This window comes from Pleurodeles waltl, chromosome 5 (genome assembly GCF_031143425.1).
Source record: "Pleurodeles waltl isolate 20211129_DDA chromosome 5, aPleWal1.hap1.20221129, whole genome shotgun sequence".
In the NCBI taxonomy this organism is placed as follows: Eukaryota; Metazoa; Chordata; class Amphibia; order Caudata; family Salamandridae; genus Pleurodeles; species Pleurodeles waltl.
The window spans coordinates 1,415,015,823-1,415,035,573 of NC_090444.1; the positions used below are offsets into that span (position 1 = coordinate 1,415,015,823).

Here is a 19,751-nt window from a genome sequence, read left to right on the forward strand (position 1 = left end):
AAATACAACTTGCCTAATAATTCTGCACTCCCTGTATGTTCAGCAAGTGAAATACCTGGATAACTTGATTTCTCCTATGTGTTCAGCAAAACAGAAGATGAACAAACACACTGATATCTTGCATGCTGTGCAAGCAGACATGCAAGGAAAAGAATAGCTACAAATTGGGCACAGTACGACCACCCTAGTTTCCAGTCATACCATACCTACAATACACTAGCAAGCATCATACATACAATACACTAGCGAGCATCCTCAATTTGCCTTTCCGCAGGATGGCTTTGAGAAGGTGCAGATCTAAAATAAGACAAAGGCCTCTGTTCTTCAGCACTAGCAAGTAGAGGGCATTACACCCACTCCTAACTTCTGCAGGTGGAACGCTCTATATGGCTCAGTTCGCTAAAGGAGCATGCACCTCCTGCTGCTAAACTGACAAGTGCTCCTCCAGCAGCTGCGCTGATAGGGATAGAATGTACAGCAGGGTAGAAAGAAATGGAGGACCCATGCGCCCAAAGTAATGTCTTGCCACCTTTTGAGTGAAGGTCTGATCCTGCCTCCTCCAGGGAGGGTGGGTGTCGGAAAGGACACTAAAGTGGGTTTGTGTTTGCCTGGGGGGCAGGGGACTGAGTTGCTCGTTATCCCTAATGCCCTGAACTTGATCTCTAGGAGTCGAGGCCTTGGCCAAAAAAAGGCTCAGAAGGTTGTACCAGCAGCGGGGGCCTGGTGCTGGCAGTGAGGGAAACTCCTGGCATATCCACTAAAGGGACAGAACTGTTGAGGATATTGGTTGGTAGAGGGAGACAACCCTAAGGAAAGCACTATGGCATCACTTTCTTTTTTTATGACTATATTTTATTGATTTTATGCAAGGCAGACATGCCGAACAAAAGTGGAAAAGTACAAGAACAAATACTGCAGCCAAACAGCCACTGATATAGCCCATTATAGAACATGTCACATCACTTGCAGTAAGTACAGAAACCTGCATGGAAGCCATCCCTCCCCGAGGCCAGCTAGCACTCAATCCTCCAGACTACTCTGCATGCACCACCTTTTCCCACTCCCATGACAACACTTTAGGCCAAATAAGACTATTTCCTCATCCAGTGAATGGCAAGGATTGAAGAATAATGCCCAATGCTGACTCCATGCAGCTCATATTTTGTAATGTTCGAGTGGGCAACCTCTGGCCTTATAGACAAGAATCTCCACGCTCATACACGGAGCCAACCCAAATTTCTACTGCTCCAAAAAGCTGGGGGGGAGTGGGGTGCCACGCTTTTTGCAGGCCTTGGCCAATCTTGTTTTCCTACCGCCAGGCACAGCAAAAACAGGGCCCTGCAATAGGACAGCTTCGAACCCCTCTCTAGTAAGCCCCTCTATAGCATGTAGTTGAATCAACTTGGAATCTTAGGATAATACCCAACCCAGCACACGTTCCAGGCAAGACAACACCCCTCCTCAGAAGGGAGCCAGTCCCTCACGCATGCAAACCACCAAGAGAAAGGTATCCGATTGGCTACACAGGCAGGTTGGATGGCCATTTCCCCCACTAATGATAGATGGTACCTGGTACAGTAGACTCTCTAAGAGTATCTCCACTGTATTATATAGAATTGTGAGGTAATTGCTGCCTCTTGGGGTAAGAGGCAAGCCTGCCTCCAGTTGTCAGTCAGTTATTCCAAGTCACCTGTCCAGATTTGTCACTGCTGTCAAACGAGTCTGGACTGTTAACCACTAGGGACACAGACACCTGTGCAATTTTGTGATTAAGTAGTGTAATCCAGCATGTATGAGAGTCCTTTGATGTAGGGGGTGAAGGTGTGCCTTAGATGCAAAAGTGGAAGAATTGTGAACAGTGTAGGTCGTATTCTACCTGCTGTTACGCAAAGGATTTCATTGAGGAGCCTTGACAGGTCATCCCCCAACTTGGAAGTGCCTACAGTATCCCATGGCTTGAAACTCTCTAGGGTCGTGATCTGTAATAACTGAGTCCCATGCCATAGTGGCAGGCATCATGCCCACCCAAGGGCCATATAGGTCTCCCTCCAAAGCTAGAGATTTACTTCCGTGGCTGCAGAGAGGCCACCCCATATCACTCTGTTGCAAATGCGAGGTTTGTTGTGTTACTGAACCACCATTCGCTTATGACAATGAGATGGGATGTCGATTAATAGGAGAGTAGATCCAAAGTCACAATGCTTCCATGGTAAGAGGATTTGTAACACTTGAAAAGGGCGACCATAGTAAATGGATAGGACATCCAAAGTGGATGCACTGCTAGGGGACTGCTCCCCCAAACACATTTTGATGCTATAGGCCTAGTGGGCACGTTGTGAGCCTTGCATCCATGGGAAAGGGGTTACAATTTTACTCTGAAGCCCATAAGTTCTTCTCCCGGCTTGACTGCTATCTTCTACACACCTCAAGTCTCACAAGGTGCCTGAATACCATGCCTGGATATGCTCTGAGAGGCCTACAGACCTCGTCCAAGTGTGGTTCCAAAACACCAGACTCTGCCCAAGATTTAATAACAAAGTTTGGTGCATCACAGTCATCCTCTATGGCGTCACGCTAAAGGCACCTGTAGGTCCCCTGTAACTCCTGGCAAGGTTTGACCCATCAAGCAGCTGGCAATGCAGAACGTAAAGCAAGGATCGCAGAAGAAAACAATCTTTTGCCAAATGTCTCAATGCGTTTTAATTCGCGATTCAAAGGGGTTGTAGGAAAGGATGTCAGATTCAAGCCGGTACAACCAGACTCCCCGACATCGGGTGTTGAGTGAGGAATTCAGGATTACCTAGTGCTCGTCTGTGGTGATAAGCTATCAACAGCTTAAAAGCCTAAAACATGTTTTCGCCCAAGTGCCAAGGAGGGTATCTATAAAGGCCTTGATGAACGGTTGAAGAGATTCATTAGGTGCCTAGCCAGGCTGAAGATCTTTCATCATGATACTAGCGTTTACTTCCATGGTAGGGAGCTGAAGGTCGAGGACCTCCACAGCCTGTTGCATGACCGTAGGAGAAGAAGCACTATCCTCTGTAGCAGGACCAGGAGGACAGACAAGTCCAGTGTTTGAGGAGTGTCTACACCGTGAGCATACTGTTATGTGTCAAGAAACACTATACTCTGTGACAGGACCAGGAAGATAGGCAAGTCCAGAATCTGAAGAGGTCTCTAGAGCACTGGCATCCTGTGAAGTGTCAGGGTGTTATACATATTAACGCTGCTGCAAAGGATATGAACATGAACCTGGAAGCAATGCTGATGACCCCGGTTTCAAGAGCGGGAGTGTAGTACACTTTAAAAAACAAATTACAGTGCTATTCCGAAAGGCAGATTTAGACAACATAGAATCTGCTTGTCTAGTCTTTGTCATTGCTAAATCATACTATAGCACAGGAATGCAACCATACCTGAAAGTGGCCCCAAACCAGCAGTGGAGTTCACGTGTCCTGTACACTCAACTAATGGGTCTTCCAATTAGTGAGCCGAGACCTAATTGGAAATCCTCACTTGCTATAACCGCATGCAGATTCTTCAATTACAAGAAAGAATCAATGCTGCTTTTACCCTGCTGCTGTCCAGAGTTTTTATCAGCATGCTACACTTCAGTGAAAGTTATGCTTTTAAAGTATGGCATTTTTAAACGTAAAGAATCACTGGACCTGTTTGAGGATTATCACCCCCATGGACTTAGCCCGTTTGGCAAGTTCGTAAATAAAATATCAACTGCAATCAACTTAATGGCGAACTTGTGTTACATACCAAAGGAACTAAACATCAAAACTGGACCTCTTTCCAACTGCATACAGGCTCCCCGGGTTTTACCTTTATTTTGACTCCATGAATTCTATTTGTTTTTATTGTGTCTGTTGTGACACTTGCCATCCTGTAGTGCTGCATACTATTTGTCCTCATACAGTGGGAGAAAATTGTCGCCTTCATCATAGCTGCATTTGTCAGAACCGGGGCCACATAGCTGATGTAAAGTTTGAGCTCCGCCATGTGGTAAAAGCAAATCTGAAGAGTTACCTATGTACTGTGCTCCGATGCAATAGTAACACTGCCTAGGTCGTGAAAAGACAAGCTTGGAGTCGAAAACCATGATAGGTGTGTGACCCTCTTCTGGTGCCAGCAGCCTTGATATTAAAGTAACCCGCTCAGAGGGTGGTGCCAGAACTGAAGTCAGTACCCAAGCCAATGTGGAACCAGAAACAGATTCATGATGCACAGATGGCGCTGAAGCCCAACCCACCAGCGGAACTCGGAATGGAGGTTCTTGTGGATCCTTGAGGCCTAAAGGTATGGACACATGCCAAATATGTGTAGTATGTCCTCTTTAAAAGGCCCATATTTGCTGTGATGTCTCTGACAAACCAGACATTCAGGTTTCATTAGGACCACATTTGGAATATACTCTTAAGTAGTAGTAGAGAGTGGCACAATTAGGCTTTCAAGCCCCCTTTGGAGTGCTAGAGTGGCAGGAAAAAGCAAATTCCTACTTGGACTTAATACAATTTTTTCAACTTATCTCAGGATCTGCATCTGAAGGTACAGAAGGAAAAGAACTGCCATTGGTGTGCCTAGATGGCACCTATGTGGCCCCGTTCTCATTTCTGGAGTGGAACAACGCTGATGAAAAGCCAAACAACGCCACCTATCATCATGCAGGAGTACTATGAGTTTCTGGAACCAGTCTGACGCAGGGAGGAATAGTCACAAGGTAAGGAAGCTGTGGTCAGAAATATTCATCGGAAAACTGAAAATGTTCTTGCCAACGTTGAACCGCAGAGAATGTCAGAAAGACTGCAGCATAAAATAAGCTCCGACATTACCATAGATGGAGCCTGAGCCAGTGAAAGCATTTTGAATTTGTCCTTTTTCAGGAAGACGTAGAGAGGGCAAAAATCTTAAAATAGGAGGAAAGCACCAGCAAATAACAGGAATAACAACCAGGACCTATTGCTGATGCTGGAACCCTCACTTGCTCCTTTGTCTCGGGTCTGGGGGCTATGTGCGGGGCAAGCCATAGTGTCTAATCACTTGCCTATTTACTGCCAGTGCGAACTTCACTGAATAGGAGGAGTGGCTCTGTGGAGGTCTGCCCAGGCTGTAGCACCTCAGTGAGTAGGTGGGTTACGACCTTCACATCTGGTAGCTGCAAATCAAGAACTTTGTTCGCCTGCTGACTAGCCCAAAAGATGCCTGCCTGCTTCTGCGTGGTCTCTCTGTGTTGCTGAGCACCCCCTCTGTCTCCTCCTACAAGGGGCGACCCCCGGGTCCTTCCTGGGCCCTGGCAGCACCCAAAATCCTCAATCGGCACTCTTGCAGCTAGCAAGGCTTGTTTGCTGTCTTTCTGTGTGGAAACAACTCTGCATCCTCCAGCACGCCGTGGGACATCTTCTGCACAAAGGAGAAGTTCCTGGCACCTTCCGTTGTTGCAGAATCTTCGGCTTCTTTGATCCGGAGGCAGCCATTTTGCACCTTCATCCAGGGCTAAGTGGGCTCCTGCCCCCCCTGGACACTTGCGTGACTCTTGGACTTGGTTACCTTCCTTTACCGGTCCTCAGGTCAACGAATCCGTCTTCAGTGCTTTGCAGTCAGTTGTTGTCCCCGTCGAATCCCCTATCTCGACTTTACTGTCTTTCTGGGGTAGTAGGGTAACTTTACTCCTACTTTTCGGGGTCTTGGAGTGGGGTATCTTGGACACCCTTAGTGTTTTCTTACACTCCCAGCGACCCTCTACACACTACACTAGGCCTGGGGTCCATTCGTAGTTCGCATTCCATTTTTGGAGGATATGGTTTGTGTTGCCCCTAGGCCTATTTTTCCCTATTGCTTTCTATTGTGTTCTACAGTGTTTGCACTACTTTTCTAACTGTTTACTTTCATGATTTTGGTGTATATTTTGTTTATATTACTTACCTCCTAAGGGAGGATATCCTCTGAGATACTTTTGGCATATTGTCACTAAAATAAAGTACCTTTATTTTTAGTAACTTTGAGTATTGTGTTTTCTTATGATATAGTGCTAAGTGATATAAGTGGTATGGTAGGAGCTTAGCATGTCTCCTAGTTCAGCCTAAGCTGCTCTGCTATAGCTACCTCTATCAGCCGAAGCTGCTAGAACACCTCTGATCTACTAATAAGGGATAACTGGAGCTGGCACAAAGTGTAAGTACCACAAGGTACCCACTATAAGCCAGGCCAGCCTCCTACAGCCCTTAACACCTATTTCCAAAGGGAGAGGGTGTAACACCCTCTCAGAGGAAAACCTTTGTTAGGCCTTCCTGGGACTGGGCTGCCCAGACCCCAGGAGGGCAGAAGCCTGTCTGTGGGTTGGCAGCAGCAGTATCTGCAGTGAAAACCCCAGAGAGCTAGTTTGGCAGTACCCGGGTCCACGCTGGAGCCCCGGGGGTGCATGGGATTGTCACCCCAATACCAGATTTGGCATGGGGGGGACAATTCCATGATCTTAGACATGTTACATGGCCATATTCGGAGTTACCATTGTGAAGCTACATATAGGTATTGACCTATATGTAGTGCACACGTGTAATGGTGTCCCCACAGTCACAAAGTCCGGGGAAATTGCCCTGAACTATGTGGGAGCACCTTGGCTAGTGCCAGGGTGCCCTCACACATTGTAACTTTGCACCTAACCTTCACCAAGTGAGGGTTAGACATATAGGTGACTTATAAGTTACTTAGGTGCAGTGTAAAATGGCTGTGAAATAACGTGGACGGTATTTCACTCAGGCTGCAGTGGCAGTCCTGTGTAAGAATTGTCTGATCTCCCTATGGGTGGCAAAATAAATGCTGCAGCCCATAGGGATCTCCTGGAACCCCAATACCCTAGGTACCACATACTAGGGAATTATAAGGGTGTTCCAGTGTGCCAATCAGAATTGGTAAAATGGTCTCTAGCCTGCAGTGACAATTTAAAAGACAGAGAGAGCATAAGCACTGAGGTTCTGATTAGCAGAGCCTCAGTGACAGAGTTAGGCACCACACAGGGAACACATTCAGGCCACAAACTATGAGCACTGGGGTCCTGACTAGCAGGGTCCCAGTGAGACATTTAAAACACACTGACAAATAGGGTTTCCACTATGAGCACTGGGGTCCTGGCTAGCAGAATCCCATTGAGACACTAAAAACACCATGACACATACTCACAAACAGGCCAAAGTGAAGGTAACAAGGCTAGAAAGAGGATACCTTCCTACATAGTAGGACTGTGTCTTATTCAGTATGAGGTTGAGGTGGCCGTGTCAGAAAATGTAAAGGCTGTGACTTTGGCTGAGGGAATGGCGGATTCGTCTCGGATTTGTACAAAACAACAGGGTCATTTTCTGGCGTCGAAGCCAGTGTTGATACAGGACCCGGTCTGGGTTGTGGTGATGGGTTCGAGGTCAGGGTGGGAGTCATTCCCAAAGTCAGTTTGGACCCTGAAGCAGGGTCATGAGGAACAGAATCCATAAAGAATGGATTTGCTGCCGGTAACCTGCCTGGATGCCTCCTCTAATGTGGGAGGGCCTGAGGGCACACTAAGTGTACTGAAGATCCACAACATGGCTTTTTCACAGTCTATCTGCTGGTGCATTTCCCATGGACCACAAAACTCTGGCTGCACCCAGGATCAGTTGAAGGCTTTGTTCCTCTGTAGGAGATTGGGACTAAGAAGCAATTTGACGCTTCTGCGAATTCTCAGAGCAAAGTGATGGGACACAGAAGAATTGTGCTTCTTCTTATGTGTCTTCTTTGATTGTGACTTACCTGAGGATCTGCTGCATGAGAGTGGGTCCGTACCCTCGACTTTGACCAGGAGCTAGACTGTGTGCCCTTTCTTTGAATTTCAAAGACACAGAGTTTGGCTTTGCAGTCCCAGCCAGCCTTGGGGTCCATCGGGTGCAGTTGACACAGGCCTTGGAGACATGTGATGACCCCAGGCCCCACAGACATCTTGTGGGAGTCTGCCACAGACATCTGTTTGTGACAGCCCTTACAAGGACTAAATCCTTCATTTTTCTAGGGGGAACATAGTCCTTCCACACTAGAAGAGAAATTTGGACGAAAAACTGTAAGAAGGTGAGAAAAAAGTTGAGGAGCAAGCCCTGGATCCATGCTCAAATGTGCAGAAAGAAACAAATTGACAGCCTGCGGTAGTGGTGTTTACATGCAGCTCCGATGTCACTTCCAGGGGCAAAACAAGCAAAACATGAAGTTGTATAAAACCACCTACTGGCTCGCAGGAGCAATGCTGAGTAAAATGCCTGGATCCAGTATGGCACCTGGGGGTATTCACAAGATGAGGAATCTGTGGGTAGAAGTATCGATAAGAAACTACTGGCTTCAAGGTGTACCAGAAGCAGGAAGCGACTATTAGTCACACACCCTCATATGATCAGTTTTTGTAGTCTGAGATTCAAGCAGAATTCAATATTCTGCAATAAATGATCCCTGAAGCATCCGAAGGCAGTCATGAAGCAGAAATTTCAGGTTCCGTTCTGTTTCGGGAGGAATTCGAAACCTGAGAAATCAGCAGTCAGAAGCTTCAATCAATAAGTGAATTCTTTGGTGCAGGAAAATCCAGCCATCAGCTGTTAATAATGCCAGAGTGGCTAAATAGTTGAATAGATACAGAAGGTTGAAAATCTAGCGGTTGAGTATCTAATAATGGATCTTTAACAGTTTAGACCCACTCCCAGAAATAAGGGGTGCATTGCACAAACTAGTATTTTTTGCAGTATTGCCATTTAAAAAAAAAACAGAAAAAAAAAAAAAAAAACACTGAGTCATTCATACTAGGGCCGTACCGGTTTGTAAATGAAGATTAAATTGGTCAGGTTTCACCTGAAAATAGAACAGACCTTCCATAAAAATAACCGCGTGGACTTGGGCAACCCATTTTTTCCTTCTAGCTGCAAGGAAGGAAGCAAAATTTACAACCCATCCAGGCCAAGATCTTATAATAAATATTGGTTGCTTAGAGAAAACATATCAGCTTTATCCCTTGCTAGATATTCAGTAATATTGGTCCTTTCAAAACGATCCTCGAGCCATTTAACTTTCAATGAGGTGATTTTGAGATTTTATGAGCAAGCACTATAAATGGAAAAAAACAGCAACAGGACTGTTATTCACCAAGATAGAAACATAGCTCATAAAAACAGATGAACAAGACAAAAAACAAAGATAAATTGCTTAATAGAAACCAAAGAAAGAGGAGGTTTTGAGTGGATGAGTGAACCGTGACATTTAAACACCATGGTCTCAGTCCACACACTTAAATTTGCCCCTATCTCAGAGTGCAGGTCTCTGCCTGGATGAGATTCAACTATTCCAGGAAAAAATCTCTATCTGGAAGTAGGAATTATACGTCTCCACTCCTCTATTTAGAGGGTGAATCCTTCTAAGAAAGAAATTATAACGATAAAGGGACTAATGGAAGAGGATAGTGCAACAAAAGATATGTCCCTATTCTAACATATCTAACATGTTAACTCAAAAATACTACCCATATTCTGTGCTCTCTCTTCTTCCCCTTGAACTGGCTCACAAACAGGACTCCACACAGCTACATATTCAAAGATGCAGCCAGCCCCACTCAAAAGGAACTTTTCTTTTTGTTTACAAGGTTCCGGACATTGCAGTTACCTTTGTAGTTGACTATTACAAGAATCTATCTTGTCTGTTTTCATACATCCTCAGTGGAGTGGAGAAGGTGGCAGGAATTGATAGAGTAGGTCACTGCATTGGTAGTAGAAAAGAATACCATGGGGACGTCAAAAAGTGGCAGGAAAAGATAAGGAGGGTAAAGGAGAAGTTTTCAAGGATACAGGTGGCAAATGCTATTTCTGGAGGGAGACCTAGGTTTGGTCTCCACGTCATTCCTCGAGAAGCGTACCCTCACAACCTTCAATAAACTGCCTGTTTCATGAAACCCCAACGTAAGGCCAGGTAAAAAAAAAAAAATATATATATATTAAAAAAAACACCCCCTCCCCCACACACCCACCTTATTTGTGTCAACATTCACAACCTGCAGTCCAGGCAGAGGTAGAAGGCTGGACGTGAATGGGTTATTCAGGCAGTGAATCTTCCTTACACGCAGCCCTGATGGTGAGAAAGTGAACTGTAATTCAATAACCGAGACCACCACAGGGCATAAGGTGAAGACAAATGCCAACCATTAATAAGCATTCTTTTCTATGCTTTTCTGCACCACTGTTGGAACTGTGGTGTCCACAACGAACTGCTCACAGATAAACAGCTTCGTCTATCAGCAAAACCTCTCTTTTAGGAAGCTGATGCTAAACCCAGATGTGCCAGGAGTAGGTGGCTGGGCTGAAGTAGTATTGTTGCCCCCATTCCCTCGCAGTTGTACAGTGGACACAGTATAATCTGGGAGCTGAATCTGGTTAACCTCTCTGACTGTTAAGAAAAATTTAACACCCAATCACCCAATATAAAGGCAGTTGCCATATTTCAATCAGTGGTGTTGGAGATATATATTTTTTTCTTTTTTGAAAGAGTGGGGTACTGGCCAATAAGATCAGGACATAGATGTTGTAAGACAAACAACAAGAACAAGTGTACTCGACATATAAGAGAATAGGATGATTGCTTACGGTCTTGTAGTATATTTTGACCTGCATTTTAACAACTAAATGGTTAAATCAAGTGGTACGGAAACATCCACTGTAGGTGACACACGCTCTGTTTAATTCAACAAAAACAAACTTGTGCAACTCGAATTTGATGAGCGAAGAACGAGGAATTAACGGGTTTCCCATCTTAGGATGTAATGTTTCAAAGACAAACCTGGGGCACCATAGCATGCTTAACAAAAAACTGAGAATTGTTCTATGACCCTTCCTCCTCTAAGCTCTATTCCAGCCCCCACCAGCGACTAGTTCAAGCACTCTGCGTGCCAATGGAGTTATAACAGCTCTGGCAGAAGGAGCCCGTAAGCTTGCAGAATTTTATGCAAAGAACAAATCAATCAAGATATGGTAAATTTTTGCATTACTTTGCCCTTCTTTGCTGAGAAAAACCTACAAACAGCTGATCGTCCATCCTTTGGTGTGATCAAAATAAAGGCTTAGGGTCATATGTACCAACGAATTTTCCCATAGACACAGAATGGGTAAAACCCTTTGCTACATCTGGCCCTTAGTGTCCTCTTAGTGGCAAACCAATAGACTCTCTCCTTCTCCTCTTCAAAAGGTATCAGGTGAAGCAAAGAATGCTGGAAGATGAATAGCCTGCCCAACATGAAATGGAGAAACCACTTTTGGTAGAAATGAAACTCAGGTCTTCAATATCAATTTATCCGGAAAAAAAGTTGTTTAAGGTGGACTGACAAACAACCTGCAGCTCGCTCATATGTCTAGCAACTGCTAGGGCGATGACAAAGGCTGCTTTCAATGACAACCATGCATCAACTCAAAGCAGGTGTACATCTAATAAGTGATAAGTAAGTTCAGGTCTCACTATGGCATCATAAATGATTTTGGTCGAAATAAATGTTGCAAACCTTTCAAAAGCTCATCAGAACAGGCAATTTGAATAAAAGTGGCGGATCCAGAAACGGCCTTCAGAGCAGAGAAGTAGCCCTTACCCATGGCCAAATGCAAGTTCTTGCTGGGCCCGGAACAGAACAAACAACACAACTTCACATCATTTTACTTCTCATTCATGTTTTCTTTTAAGAACTTGGTTCAGGAGAGGAAGTAGTAGGAAGGCATGCAGGAGTCCCCGAGCATCACTAGAGAGGGAAGCAATCTCTGAAAGAGCTGCATTGGGATTTACTCTGCTTGGGTGACATCTGTACTATGAAGCTCTATTGCATCGGGTGGGGAGTAATAAAGGCTGGCCCGCCTGGTACGGGATGATGGCGACTAGGGACCTGCCAATTAACAGTTGTACCTGAACATGGTTTCAGCAATGTGCCCAAAAGCAGTTTTTGATGCAAAGTAAAGTACAAACCACTGAAAGATTGTTCTCTTCTCCTCAGCCCTGCCTTTTTTCACTCCTGTGAATCCGATAAACAGCTGTTCATCCACCCAGTGGTCTGGGTAATATCAATGTAAAAAGAGAGCTTTTCTCGGATCTAGTTGGTGGAGCCTCTCCTCTTTCTTAGAAGGATGAGTTGGAGTGAAGAATGTTGGCAATGTGACATTTTTGCTAGCGTAGAATTGATTCACCACCTTAAGGAGGAAAGAGGTGCGTGTTTGAAGAACCAGTTTGTCTGAGAAGAAGCTGATGTATGGAGGATTAACTGAAAGAGCTTGAGGACCACTGACCCTCCTGACCGAGATGATGGCCACTAAGAATACTGTTTTAAGAGTTAAAAGTCTCAGATGACAGTTGTGTAGGGGCTTGAATGGAGAGCCCATAAGGAATGTCAAGATCAAATTAAGATCCATAAGGAACGGCAAGATCAAATTAGTAAACTACAGGGGGATGATGAAAGGGATAGGCGAGAAACAAATGTTGGAAACCCTTAAGGATACTTAAACAGTGAGGGCTGATCCGGCTGTAGGAAAGTACCCTCTGTTTGGCACGATTACCCCCACCTTTTGCCTGCTATCAGTATGCTTAGACTGTTTTAGTGGGATCCTGCAAACCAGGACCCCTGTGATTATCCTCTCTCCTTCTAAATATGGTTACCTAGGACTTTTGTGCACTCCACAATTGGCACACTGGTTACCCCTTATAAATCCCTAGTATATGGTACTTAGGTACCCAGGGCACTGAGGCACCAGGGAAACCCCATGGGCTGCAGCATGTATTATGCCACACATGGGGGCCCATGCAAAATGTATCTGCAGGCCTGCCATTGCAGCCTCCATGAGAAGGTACATTCACCCTTTCACCACAGGTCACTGCAAGTCACCCCTATGGCAGGCCCTCCTAGCTCAGAGGGCAGGGTACAGGTCCCTGTGAATGAGAACACCCCTGCATGAGCAGAGGTGCCCCTAGTTACTCTAACCCCATTGCATGGGACTTTGTAAGTGCAGGAAAGCTATTTTACCCACATACTGGACTGTGTCCAGCTACCTAATGGTAACTCCGAACCTGGGCATGTTTGGTATCAAACATGTCAAAATCATACCCTAATACTGTTGCCAGTACTGGTTGTATGAGTCCATGCACTCTGGGGCCTCCTTAGAGGACCCCTAGTATGCTCCTACCCAGTCTTCTGGGCAGCCAGCGCTGTTGCCACCCCTCAGACAGATTTCTATCCTCTTGCGGCTTGACCATCTCAGGCAGGGGAAGGCAGAACAAAGGATTTCCTGTGGGAGAGGAAGGCAGCACCCTCTCCCTTGGAAATAGGTGTTACAAGGCTTGGGAGGGTATGCCTTTAAGGGCACATTTCGTGCCCTCCTTCAATAAACAGGTTTGCACCAGCTCAGGGGACCCCGGTCCCTGCTCTGGCAGGATACTGGACAAAGAAAGGGGGAGTGACCACTCCTCTGTTCATCACCACCACAGGGGTGGTGCCCAGAGCTCCTCCAGGTGGTCACTTGATTCTGCCATCTTGAAAACAAGATGTGCAGAGGCCCCTGAGAGCATCTGAGTGGCCTTGTCAGGCAGGTGACGTCACAGATCCATCTCCTGATAGGTGGTCACCTTGGTAGATGACCAATTCCCCTCTTAGGGCTATTTAGGTACTCCCTTGATGGTGGATCCCCAGATTGGACATGCAAGACTCCACCAGGACTACTCTGCATCGTTTATTTCCACTTCTGGCCACTGGAACCGCAACTGGACTCTTCAGGAACAGACAAGTCTGCAACTTCCCTGACGACTTCGCTGTGCAACATTGTTTCTCTGGCTCCTTCCAGCAACATTTCCCCAGCTGTGCATCACCTGAGGTTGGCTAGACTTCCACATGCACCAAAAAGCAAGCAAGAATCTCCTTTGTGGACTGGAATCGGTTTCCTTCTTTTGCAGGTCTTCTTCTACTAAAACCTATGTTTGGTTTCTTCTAGTCTGGTCCTGTTCTTGTACAATCCTTTTTCCAAGCCCTCCTGTTAGTGCTTGTCAGACCAGGTACTTACCTCTGATCTCCTGGTTGCTGGGGGTCCCTCAGGTACTCACCTCTTGGGGTTCCTAGTTCTTCCAGCTCCCCTCTAACAACTCCACACCCTTAGGTGGAGGACTGTATCAAGCATTTCTTGATATATGGTTTGACCCTTCCATAGGTCCCTCGCTATTTTTCACTAAGTATTGCCAAAGCTCGTTGTTTGCATGCTAATTGCTGATTGGTAATGTGTATATAACTAGTGTGTTACCTCCAGTTGGTGGTGGTGGTGGGGGGGAGGGGGGGGGGATTGACTAAGTATTCTAGTGTTGTGTTACTATAATAAAGTACCTTTATTTTTGCAACAGTGTGGATAATCATGCGTGATAAGTTGCTGTGTGACTATAGTGGTATTGCATAAGGTTTGCATGTCTCCTACATAAGTCTTGGCTGCTCATCCACCGCTACCACTAAAGAGCCCTGGCTTCCTAGACACTACCTACACCACACACCAGGCCAGCTTCCTACATCAGCAACCACAAAAAAGCTGAGATGGCAGAAAGATAACTCAACAGTGCCCAGGATAAGGCCATGTAAGTCTAAAGACAATGTACACAACAGCACCTCGACAATGAGGCAGAAAGAGGAACAACATTGATCCAATGGTAGGCATATACAGTATTTGTAGAGCAATGCCTGGCTGGCAAGATGACATCACAAATAATGGGAGGAAGATCAAAGGCATTCAACTACTGCCGCTTAATCTCCACGCATGGTCCAGTGTGAGCAGGTTTGGATGCAGGACCCTGTCCTGCTGCTTCAATAGGTCCCCCCCAAAGAGCACCTAATCAGGGCACAGATGCTCATGTTCAGATGTTTGGGATAATACGTTCTCTTTGCCCAGTCTGGAGCCACTAGGATGACTTGGGCATGGTCAGTTCTGAATCTTCTCTGAAACCCAGGGGCAGGGGCAATATTGGCAGAAAGGCCCTGGGTTCCAGTCTAAGCTGACATGTCTCCAAGCGACAGCCACTTTGGAAACTTCAACCCACAGAAAAGCAGACATTGCACGTTCTCAGAGGTGGTGAATAGATTGAGCTAAGGTACTCCCCATTAAAGGAAGAGACCTTGCGCCACCTCCAGATATAAATACCATGCATGATCTGCAAGCCTGAGTTTGTCTGCCCTGGAGCTCAGAGATCCCGCTAGGTGCTGCACAACTAGAAAGATGCCCTCATGCTCCAAACAAGACCAGATGTGCAGGGTCTCGTGGCAGAGGGTCCTCAACCCCACTATGCCCTGTTTTCTCCAATACAACACACACTGGGGTGGCGTTGTCCATTAACACCTAATTTGATTGCTTGATTTGATTTTCACAAAGCGCAACTATTACCCCAGGGTACCCAGTCCCCATAGTCACAGCAGTCTGCTACAGACCAGCAGCACATCAAACATTGAATACTAATAGGACACTGTCTAACTAGTAAACAACCAGGTCTTAAGGGCCTTTCTAAAAGGCAGGTGTCCATTGATCTCAGTCAGAAAATGGGGGAGTCCCAGAGTCTGGGAGAGTCCCAAAGTGTGGCTTCAGCAACTAAAAAGGCCCTTCCACCCCACCATCCCCTATCTCTGCTGGCTGTAGGCAGTATAACCAAATTACAATGGGCTGAACTGAGATTTCTACCTGGAATGTACCGGTGGAACAATTCCTTGATCAAAGCTGGGCTCGCTTGAAGGCGAGCCTTATGTCCAATACAGACAGCATTGAACAAAGTGCGCATTCTAATGAGGAGCCAATGCAGCTCACGAAGCTCCACAGCAGCTGACGGGTACTTTGGAATAACAACAACAGTCCTGGCTAGAGCGTTCTGTGCTACCTGCAATTTTGCCTGGGTATTAATATTTGAGTACTAATACAGGGCGTTGCAGTAATACATTCTGAAGATGACCAATGCCAAGGCCATCTGTTTCCGCACTGAGAAAGTAATAAAGGTGAAGATTTTTAGGTTCCTTATAAGCCAAAAACAAGTCACAACTGTGCAACTGGTCTGTCTATTAATAAGTACGCTATCTAATATGACCCCAAGATTTTTGGACTTCTCTGCTGGAAGAGGAATACCTAAAGTGTCTGACCACCAGTTGTCATTCCAAATCAAGGCTTACATCCCAAAAAAGCAACACCTCGGTTTTTTCACCATCAAGTTTAAGAAAATTTCTTTCACTACAAACTGATCGCAGACATACTGTGTTAAAAAATATCTGTGGTAACTACTGATTTCTTAGGGATCGACACAATCTGTGTGTCGTCAGCGTATGATATCGCATGCAACCCCCTAAGAGTGTAAAATGGTGGAGACATGTAAAGGTTGAATAACCCAGGGTCTCAAAGAGTAGCCCTGTGGTACTCCGCATGGCAAAGAGAAAACAAAAGAGTGGTACTGATTTAGCATCACCCTCAGAGCGATCCTTAAGGAAGGAGGATAACAATGCCAGGGCCCTATATCTGTGATGCTCATTTCTTGTAGACATTCTATGAGCAGAGAGGGGGAGATGGTATCAAAGGCCGCGGACAAGTTTAATAGAATCAGAGCTATGCCTTGCCCTTCTATCACTAGCCACTGAATGCAGTCCATAGCCAAAACCAATGCAGTTCATGTTCTATGTTATTTCTGGAAGCTGAACTGTGATGTCCAACCATCCCTGATCTTCTACAAACTTCGTCAAGTGGCCATTTAGATGTCTCTCAAGAACCTTGGCAGGAAGTGAGAGTAGTAAGATCTGACAGTAGTTTTTAGCATCTTTATTATCAAGATTGGGTTTTTTAAGACGAGGCCTGATCAATGCCACCTTCCTGCTGGATAGCAGCCAGAAGAGATACCTTTATTCATTAAGGTTGCAAGAGGACACGCAACAGTACTGGCCACTGTTAGAAATCGGGTCTTTGGTTGACAGTCAGGTTACCCCCTGTTCAAGCAAGGACCCTCACTCTAGTCAGGGTAAAAGAGAATCACCCTCAGCTAACCCCTGCTTACCACCTTGGTAGCTTGGCAGAGCAGTAGGCTTAACCTCAGAGTGCTAGGTGTAAAGTATTTGTACCAACACACACAGCAACTTAATGAAAAACACTGCAAAATGACAACACCAGTTAATAAAAATAGGAAATATTTATCTAAACAAAACAGGACCAAAACGACAAAAATCCAACATACACAAGTCAAGTTATGATTTTTTAGACATTAAACTCAAAAATAGCGCTTAGAAACAAAAATGCTTCGATGAGATGTTAACACGGCGTTGTGACGGAGTTGTTTCCAACACACCAGACACGGAGTCGTGTAGACCCCCAAGTACAGTACCTTTGGTGAAAAGTGAAAACAAGCCGATGCGCGAAGTCGGGGATCGTGGCGTCTGTGCAAAATGTTGAATCCGTGCACTTCAAGCGGCGTCGGTCACGACGTGGTGCAGCGACTTCCATGGAGTCGCAGACTTCAGCGGGGCTGCTGCGGCGTCGGGCCTGCGAAGAGCGTCGCGTTCCAGCGAAGGTCACGGCGTCAGGTGCAGGCGGCGTTACCGGATTCAGCAGCGGTGTCGGTCCGAAGTCGTCCAAAGTCGATTTCCTTAGATTCCACCAGCTTTCCTTTCAAGGGCCCAGGGACTGGATAGGGCACTACTTGTCGGGGCAGGAGTCTCTCCAGAGACTCCAGGTGCTGGCAGAGAGAAGTCTTTGCTGTCCCTGAGACTTCAAACAACAGGAGGCAAGTTCTAACTCAAGCCCTTGGAGATTTCTTCACAAGATGGAAGGCACACAAAGTCCAGTCTTTGCCCTCTTACTCTGGCAGAAGCAGCACTGCAGGAAAGCTCCACAAAGCACAGTCACAGGCAGGGCAGCACTTCTTCCTCAGCTATCAGCTCTTCTCCAGGCAGAGGTTCCTCTTGGTTCCAGAAGTGTTTCTAAAGTCTGTAGATTTGGGAGCCCTTCTTATACCCATTTTAGTCTTTGAAGTCACCTTTCTTCAAAGGGGACTCACACCTACATGTGAAAACCTGCCTTGCCCAGGCAAGGCCTCAGACACACACCAGGGGGTTGGAGCCAGCATTGTCAGAGGCAGGCACAGTCCTTTCAGAGGAGAGTGACCACTCCACCCCTCCCTCCCTCCCTCCTAGCAGAGATGGCTAATCAGGAAATGCAGGTTACATCCCAGCTCCCTTTGTGTCACTGTCTGGTGTGAGGTGAAAAACAACCCAACTGTCAAACTGACCCAGACAGGGAATCCACAAACAAGGCAGATTCACAGAATGGTTTAAGCAAGAAAATGCTCACTTTCTAAAAGTGGCATTTTCAAACGCACAATCTTAAAATCAACTTTACTAAAAGATGTATTTTTAAATGTGAGTTCAGGGACCCCAAACTCCACATGTCCATCTACTCTCTAGGGGAAACTACACTTTAATCATATTTAAAGGTAGCCCCCATATTATCCTATGAGAGAGACAGGCCTTGCAACAGTAAAAAAACGAAATTGGCAGTATTTCACTGTCAGGACATATAAACCACATTACTATATGTCCTACCTTATCCATACACTGCACCTTGCCCTTGGGGCTACCTAGGGCCTACCTTAGGGGTGCCTTACATGTAAGAAAAGGGAAGGTTTAGGCCTGGCAAGTGGGTACACTTGCCAAGTCGAATTTACAGTGTAAAAATACACACACAGACACTGCAGTGGCAGGTCTGAGACATGATTACAGAGCTACTTATGTGGGTGGCACAACCAGTGCTGCAGGCCCACTAGTAGCATTTGATTTACAGGCCCTGGCACCTGTAGTGCACCTTACTAGGGACTTACTAGTAAATCAAATATTCCAATCATGGATAAACCAATTATATACAATTTACACGGAGAGCATTTGCACTTTAGCACTGGTTAGCAGTGGTAAAGTGCTCAGAGTTGAAAAGCCAACAGCAACAGGTCAGAAAAAAATAGGAGGCAGGAGGCAAAAAGACTGGGGATGACCCTGCATAAGCAAAAGTCCAACAGCCACCCTATGCAAATCTACAGTACCACACAATTCAAGGGGTGAGCCTGTTTTAATGTAAGAAGGTGGTGTTCCACCATTTCAGGGGTAAGAGATGTAAAAACCATGAGCAGGTTAGACTGTCTGTAGGAAGCTGGCTCTCTATATAGTGCACTAAAATGGAGTACACTATGCAGTGAGTTCAGTGGATCTCCAATTGGTATTACTGAGGCAAATGTAGATAGGACTGATGCTCTATTTGTGGTAGTGTGGGCAAACAGTTAGGCTTATCAGAGGGTAGTGCTGTGAGAGGAGGTCTCTTTTTGCATGGTTAGCCCCCCACCTTTTGCCTGATGTTGATGTGTCCTAGAAGTTGTAGTGCCCAGGGCCCCTGCTTACCAGGTTCCCTGGGCCAGAGCTCTTTCCCTAAATCTGTTGTGATGCTTGGCACAAATTGGATACACTCTTATATATCACTGTACGTCCCTAGTAAATGGGTACCCCAGTACCCAGGGCATGGGATACTTGGAGTAGGCCTCTGAGGGGAGCAGCATGAATTGTGCCACCCTCTAGGCCCTTGGACCCAGATGCACTCAGCACTGCCATTGCAGGCTGTGTGTGCTGGGGAAAACCTAAAAAGACAAACTTGACATGGCACACTCCCTGTGTGTCCTCCCCACGCTACACTGCACTGCAC

General features: G+C 46.0%; 1 protein-coding gene across 5 annotated transcripts in view; it reads right to left on the minus strand.

Annotated features, from left to right (window-relative positions):
- Positions 1–19,751, minus strand: part of DDX43 (DEAD-box helicase 43) — a 576,458-nt gene that overhangs the window by 115,314 nt on the left and 441,393 nt on the right. The window lies entirely within an intron of this gene.